A 7,881-nucleotide genomic window follows, 5' to 3' on the forward strand; every position below is an offset into this window, starting at 1 on the left:
CTCGATGATTTGGTACATGGTTTCTCTTTGCTCTTTTTCTGGTGTCTCTTTCTCTTATTCTCTGTTTTGGTACGGTGACGAAAATTAATGAAGAAAACAAATTTCGTCACTAAATAAGAATAATCCATGAGGAATTATAAATTTTGTCACGTATAATAATAAAAGAAAAATAATAGGTGACGAAATTTATTTCCGTCAATAAATACTTACTTTTAGGTGAGAAAAAAAATAAGTTTTCTCACCAAAATTTTTGAAAGTTTTGGTGAGAATTTTTTTTTTCGACAATTAAAAAATTATTAATAAGGAATCACTACTACAAAAACAGTTAAAGATCACACTTTAACAAAATGAAAATATCTCACTTTTATTAGAAGTGTGATAAAAAAAAATTAGATTGATATTTTAATCACACTTAATTTGATTAAGTGTGATAATATTTATTTTTTATGTCACTTTTTAATTAAGTGTGATTATATATATATATTTTAATCTCACCTTCTAAATAAGTGTGATTATATATAATTTTTTTAATCACAACTTCTAAATAAGTGTGATCAAAAATTTTTGAGGGGAATATTTACCACCTAATTTTATTTTATGTTTAATTTTATTAATTTTAATTTATTTATTATTTCTATGATACATACAAAGGAAATACCAATCAACACTGTTTACCCCTCTTTTCCACTCTCTCATTGTCTTGAACCCTAACCCGTCAAACAGAGAGCGGTGAAGGTCGAGCAAAATCAGAGGGCAATGGCGAACAACGGCGGACTGAAGGGGTCTGCGACGACGAGAGGAGGCGGCTGTGAAATCTGGGTGCCTGCGACGAGGTTTGATAAATTAGCCTCTGACCTTCTCTTTCCCTCTCTCTCTCTCTCCCTCCCTCCTATATCCATTGGATCCCATGTTTCTGAACCGGCGCTCCTCTTCGCGAACACCTTCTGCTTCATTCTCTGGGTTTCTGAGGTACTTTCACATTTGGGTTCTCTTAATTTGTTTGGTTTACTTTCAATCTCTTAAATTGAAGGTGATGATCACTGGTCCTAGAGCAATCCGCTTATTGGTTATACACGATAATAGTTAGCTGGCAAAGGTATTGACGGTTCACCTTTATTAATTGATATGAATGAGGGTTTGAATTAAAGGTTGCTGGGTTGATGGTCCTCTGCTTCAGCATTATTGAGGCTGTTTGTGAATTTGTTTAGCATTTGATGCTAGAATTAGATATTAGCTAAATGTAGAAGCTTGAACATATTCAATTAGGAAATAAAAAGGGCTGATGATCTTGAAACCTACCACTCTAAAGCCTCTCTTTTTTTTTTTCTAAGTAAAAATGATCTTACTGCAACTGTAACTGTAATTTGCTAAGTTTTAAAATTAATTTAATTAAAATTAGGTCGACATTTTATCAGTATTCATTAATATGCTTCTCCAGTTTAATTTCACTGATGTTAAAGGCTTTTATTTGTTTCTCTTTGCTTTCCTCATATGAATGGAAGTCTCTCTTTCTCTATTGGGAGTCAGGATAACTCTGGTAACATCTCAACTTATGAAGACCGCACTTCTCGTTTCTTTCCTTCTGCACCAAGGGTTCCTCAAATGCCTGGGGTGGTACCTGGAGATACTGGCTTCATGGATAAAAGTGAAGATTCATTTCGGGAGCTATCAAATTCTTCACATCAACGATTTAATATCTTACGCAGTGGGGACAAAGATGGGAGCATCTGCTTTAGTATATTTGGCATATTTCCCATTGGAAAAGTTGTAAGTTAATTACTAGATTGAACCATAGACGAAATAACTCTAAATGTGGTTCATTTGTATCCCCTTCATTAGTCTCTATTCTTTTTGGTATTCTTTTTATGAGTCTCCTTGTGGATTACAACCCTGGTATTATTTGCCAGAATATACACTAGTTTTCTCTCTCTATTCAACCAGTGGACAACCACATCATTTGTCAACTTTTGAATGCTTCAATTTGCAAGGTATGCTTATCCTTAATTTGGGTGGTTTTAAAATCCTTGATATTTATCTAATTATGTGATGCTTATGATTATGGAGAGCTAGTCTCTATTTCCTCATGAATATATATATATATATATATATACATTTATTGTTCTATGCTGTATAATTTGGGTAATTTCATTTCCAATTAGATTCATTGCTATTTCTGTTGCTTGAGCCAAGACACCTGGAAAGAATACTAACTATATTGAAGTAGAGACAAATCCCATGAATGGGACTAGAAACAAAAGTCTTATACAGGCCAAGCAAAAATAAAAATCACGAGGAATACTTTCGGAAAGGCTCAAAAGCTAATATTCAGTGGTCTACGTTTGATGCAATCATAAATGATTATGACCTAAAATAAATTTCTTCTTTTTTTCCAAAAAAAAAAAGTGAACTATTTTTGTTTTTAGTCTCTCTCTTCCTAAGAAAAAATAATATAAAATTTTATCTGTGCCTGTACAACAATATAACTTGTATGAAGTTGTCAATGGTCTTACATAATATCTATTGAGAGTTAGAGGAAATTTCTGACAAATGCAAGTGCATATGGAATAAATTTGGAAAATAAGTCAATTAGATATGTCAAGCAAGGCAGCTTATTGAATGGAAACCTGTTAGAAATATAGTTGTTACATTTCATTAACTCATGTATCTTGATTTATATGATTGTAGCAGTCATGAATGAAATGGGTCCAAGTTGTTTGCAGATTTCTTTTATGTGGTTATTTTTCTTGTATACGTGTGTTCATAAATCTTTGATGGATATCTTATTTTTTGAGGAAATAATATCGGTAAGAAATGAATGCATACGTACATATGTTGTTAAATGAGATGAAACTAAGTATATTTAGTTTGTTGATGCTTTTAGAAGCTTTTCACATGTCAGTTTTCTGAAGTAACTCATTATCAAGTACCTTTCTGTCATAGGGCTTTGGCAAAAGATCTTTATCATTTGGCAGTCATTTGCTCTGGGGAGCTTTCAGAAGAACCAAGCAACAGTCCAATATCTGGACGTGATTTACTTGGTTTGCATTGCTTAGTGCTTGATACTTCAATATTTTGGAAGAGGTAATTTTAACATGTTGCAGAAGTTGTGATTATTGGAAGAATTAAAGAAGCTAATGAGTTCTGTAGTCCTGAAGTCGCATTCATTATTCTGTTATTTTTCTTGTTTACCATTCCGTTGCTCAGGAATTGGTGCTTCATTTTGTCAGTCTTGCGAAGATTGAGTTCTTAGTATAATTATTTTGACTTGTCTTATTGGTTGTCTGTATCATTGAGAGCTCCTTGGTTCAAATTTTTTTGTACCATTGTGCCGAACAATTATAATTTTTGCATTTTTGTGTATATTATATGCATCATTACACTTTCTGATTATCTATATGTTATTTCCCCTAGATTCATGATAATCTATATGGCAAATTATGGAGCCTATATTTTATCTACTAGGTAGGCTTTAATTTTTATATGTTGTGCTTAGTGTTTGAAATCATTGTCTTTGTCAAATACCACAAGAGAACGAATTGCTTTAGTTGATATAAAGACCCTTCCTGTTTTTTAACTGGAACACATTTGAGATGGCGACAGATCAACAAGGTTTTATATACTTTTAAACTTCTTAGTAATAACTGTTTATGTCATCTACTCTATAAATAAATAAAAAAATCAATATGATTAAAAGTAGATTTATTTTTTAATGCATTTTAATGCATTTTTGCATAAGCTTCATTTCTTGAACTCTTTTAGATGTAGATTTTCCCTATTATTTACTATTCTATGGACTTGATTGAGTTATTAGAATTTTTTTTTTTTTTTTTTTTTGGTAAACTAGTTATTAGACTTCAAGTGACCAAGCAGTGTAGGAATATTGAGATCAATGCTAACTCAAGAATGACTATTTTAATTTTTTAAAAATATATATTGGGGGCTAGGGCACCCCTGAAACTTTATCTCTGCGTCAATTATGCTTTTCTATGCATGTTGCACACTTATGTGTGTGCACAAGTGTAATGTTGGTTAAGTCTAAAAGTTGTTTAGTATTACATGAATGTAAAAGCTGGCATGAAAATTCTTGAATGATGTGGTTAGGTATCATTATATTTGCTTCATTATTGATGTCACTGCAGGTTGTGAAGTTTACAACCTTGGAACTGGAAAAGGAACATCAGTTTTGGAAATGGTAACAGCATTCGAAAATGCATCTGGAAAGGTACTGAATTGTTGAACCTGTGTGTTAAATTTTCCCAATGTGCCAAATCTTAAAAAATGATCTAACTTCTTATGTTGGACATAATCTATAATCTATATTCTATATTCTAGTTCTCCTTTTCATTTGATGTGAGTTTTTTCAATATATATATTTAAATTGTTCTACTGATTCCTGAGTAAGAAAGTGCTTGGAGATTGAATTGGAGTTCCTCTCAATAGTTCCTTGAATTAAACTTTGCAAAGTCTTAGATTCTGGGGCTATTATTTTCATATCCTAGACTTTTAAGAGCAAATGTGAAGTCTGGTGAAATCTAAACCAAACAAGGCTTTGGTTCATAGACCATTTATTCCTCTGTTACATTTTCGAATTCAGTGGATAACAACAGAATCGTATATGATGTGTGAATGTCATTTTAAATGTACATCAAGTGATTCCTCCGAAAGGTCACCCCGAGTCCAAGGTCAATGTACCACCCAGTATTGGGTCTTCATCAGGAAGAGAAAGGAAAACAAGATAAACAAAAGGTTACTCTAGGCATCATAAATGGACATTGAAAAAAAGGAAAACTGGCATTTTTGTTATTAAACATTGACATATTCTCGTTTATGTGGACGAGAGCCATAATTTTCTTTTCGTGCTTGTTCTAGATAATTCCCCAGACGTTTGCTGGGCAGCGACCTGGTGATGCTGAGGTTGTGTATGCATCAGCAGATAAAGCAGAACATCAGTTGATCTGGAAATAAGTGTTATCCCCCATGCAAACCACTATGTTGATAATTATTCTATAATTTGGCTTCTCATGAATGATTCAAGAAGTTTGCTTTGAGGAATTTTCATCTGGATTTGTGGTGATATTAAAAGATTCTAATATACTGCTCAAAGGAGTAAAATTTTAAAATGGCAACTAGTGGAAATATAACTATATTTGTAATGACCGACTCAGCTAAGCTGCCCATTAGTTCCAAATATTTTTTATATTATTGGTTGTACTTATGTCAAATAGAATATTGAAATATAGAAGTTGGAGAAAAGATGAGAGCATCTGCAATGGGGTGGCTAAAAATGTGTTTTATTGAGAATCTATTTGACGTGGTTGTGATTCATGTGATGATTGTCAACACTTGTACTATCCTCCCTGTGGCAGGTCCTGATGAACTTAACAAATGACAACCCTGTGGGCTGTCAGCAAACTTTGCAACACATTAACTTAAAGAAAACTTGACATAAAACTTACTTGACTAAAATCTTAATTCCATTAGGTTCCATGTGGCACTAATATGTAATTCAGAATTTGCACATCAACAGTTAACAGGCCTTGCATAATCAAGTCTAACAACTTTTTCCTTGTTAGATATTGACCTCATCTCAAGATTTATAAATGGCATTACTGTACTTTTATATATTATCATTACATTTTTTATTTGATAATTGTTTATCTATTATCATTACATGACCTTTGTCTGTGGTAAACTGACTATCACTATATGATTTCAATGTAACAAACTCATCTCTTGTTGCAGGGACATATTGTTTTATGTGGTTTAAGAAATGGAGCAATTTGTTTTCTGCATGTTCATGTCTTGGAATAATTATCAATTTTTAAATGGAGATGACAACTCTCTTTTGGCTATTAATTTGAGTTGCGTGTAAACTAGTCCAAACATCGGTCATAAATATATATATATATATATTGGCTTTATTAGGTGATAATGCTAGGATAGCACTATAAAACCAAAGAGTCAAAAAATTCATGAGCATGTTTATAAATAAAAAATAAAAAATCACAACGATTCCTTACCAAAGACGATTTGATCAAGGCTTTTGTTGGGTACAAATTCATAAACAAGAAGGCATTGAGGGGCTTCAATGGTACAACCCAAAGGTCTTACAAGGTTCTTGTGTTGAATTCCACTGATCAAATTTACCTTATTGAAGAAGTCATCGGCCCATTGTCGTGAATCAAATGTACCTCAATGCTACATTATATTTTGGAGCTATTATATATATATATATATATATTCTGCAATTAGTGATAGTGATATATGGTATTTCTGTAATCTTTTGGCATCTTATGTTATTTGTGTTGCTTTATCATCAAGGATCACCTCAACTCTTTGAAGTTTTGGTTTGTTAGATGCATTTCTACTAAATTGGTTTATAAAATAAAATTATTTATATATGAGTTTAGATGTAATTGATAATATATTAATGTTTTCTTCGTTTATTTTCTTTGCAGATTGATTTTTGATGACGTTTGGAAGTATACTTGCAAATGAAGATCAACTGTTGAATTTTGTTTCCTAAACTAATACTTAGTTGTAGTTGCAAATCAAGATTGAGTGTTGATTTTTTTTTGTGTATTCCACGTTAGTTCATTTTGGGATTTGCTTTGATGGTTTTTTTGTTACACTTAATGGTTTATATTATTAAAGTTGTTTGATGGATATATTTTGATTTATAATACAAATTGTTTACTGAATTTTTTTGTGGAGTGATGTATAATAACTAATGGATTTCTTAGTATAATTAAAAGGCTATGGGGATATGAGTAGGGATATTTGTGAAATAATAATTGAAATTAAAATATAAAATATGGAACAGGTTTAGTGACGAATTTGTTTCGTCATTTGTATTTGTTATTATGACAAAGTGATTATTCGTTGTTAATAAACATTTTTTGTGACAAAATTTATTGCAGCGCATATATGAAAGTTTTCATTGATTTTGTTGTTTGGTGATGAAATGTATTTCATCACGTATATAAATATATTTGCAACGAAATATATTTCGTCACCCATGTATGACTTTTGGAGACGAAAATTTTCGTCACCTTTACATCTTACCATGACGAAATTATTTCCTCATCAATAATCAACATTTGTGACAAATTTATTCGTCAACTAAAATTATAAATATGGTACTGAATAATTATTTGGTGACGAAAATGAGAATTTTTGGCGACAAAATCTTGTTTTATTGGTGACAAAAAATTTCGTCACTGAACTAATTTCATTGGTGACGAAATTATTTTTCGTCACGATGGTTTTTAGTGACAAACATTCAATGACGAAACTTGTAACGAAAATATTTTGTCACAAATATCTATAGTGACGAAATTAGCCCTTTCGAGACAAAAAAAATTTTGTCATTCAAGACCCAACTTGTTGTAGTCATGAGTGTATAAATAGAAAGGCTAAGGGGAGAGTTGATATAGAGAAAAACTATCAGTGTATTGTTTCCGTTGTAATTCTTCCATTTCTCTCCATATAGTGAAATCCGCTGCCCGTGGATGTAGGTGAGTTACCGAACCACGTTAAAACTCTTGTGTTATTATTTGTTTGTGTTTCCTGGTGTGCCCTCGATCCCCAACAATTGATATCAGAGCCCGGGTGGTGAAAAATCAAATTTTTTCCGAAAGTGCCTAGATTTAGAAGTGACTGAAATCTACTTCTGACCATACCAGGAGGAAGCATTTAAAAGAAATTTTCATTGGCAGTACCCATCTTTTGGAAGAAATATTCATTTTTATTGACTCAAAATCAGTCTTTCGCAACCCTTTCAATAAGAAGTTCTTTTCCATATAATTAATGACTATCAATTTGAGATAAAATTATGAGTATTGACAATATTGTCAACATTTTTATTGTCAATATTTTCAA

The 7,881-nt window shown here is 31.8% G+C and overlaps 1 long non-coding RNA gene across 1 annotated transcript; it reads left to right on the top strand.

Moving 5' to 3' along the window:
- The first annotated feature begins 2,653 nt into the window (after positions 1–2,653).
- On the top strand, positions 2,654–4,963 carry LOC114315019 (uncharacterized). Its single transcript, XR_014331716.1, has 3 exons — positions 2,654–3,081; positions 4,140–4,222; positions 4,870–4,963. It is a non-coding gene; the product is annotated as an uncharacterized LOC114315019 (long non-coding RNA).
- Positions 4,964–7,881: the final 2,918 nt, after the last annotated feature.

Source organism: Camellia sinensis, chromosome 6 (assembly GCF_055761805.1).
Source record: "Camellia sinensis isolate YWXY chromosome 6, ASM5576180v1, whole genome shotgun sequence".
Classification (NCBI taxonomy): domain Eukaryota; kingdom Viridiplantae; phylum Streptophyta; class Magnoliopsida; order Ericales; family Theaceae; genus Camellia; species Camellia sinensis.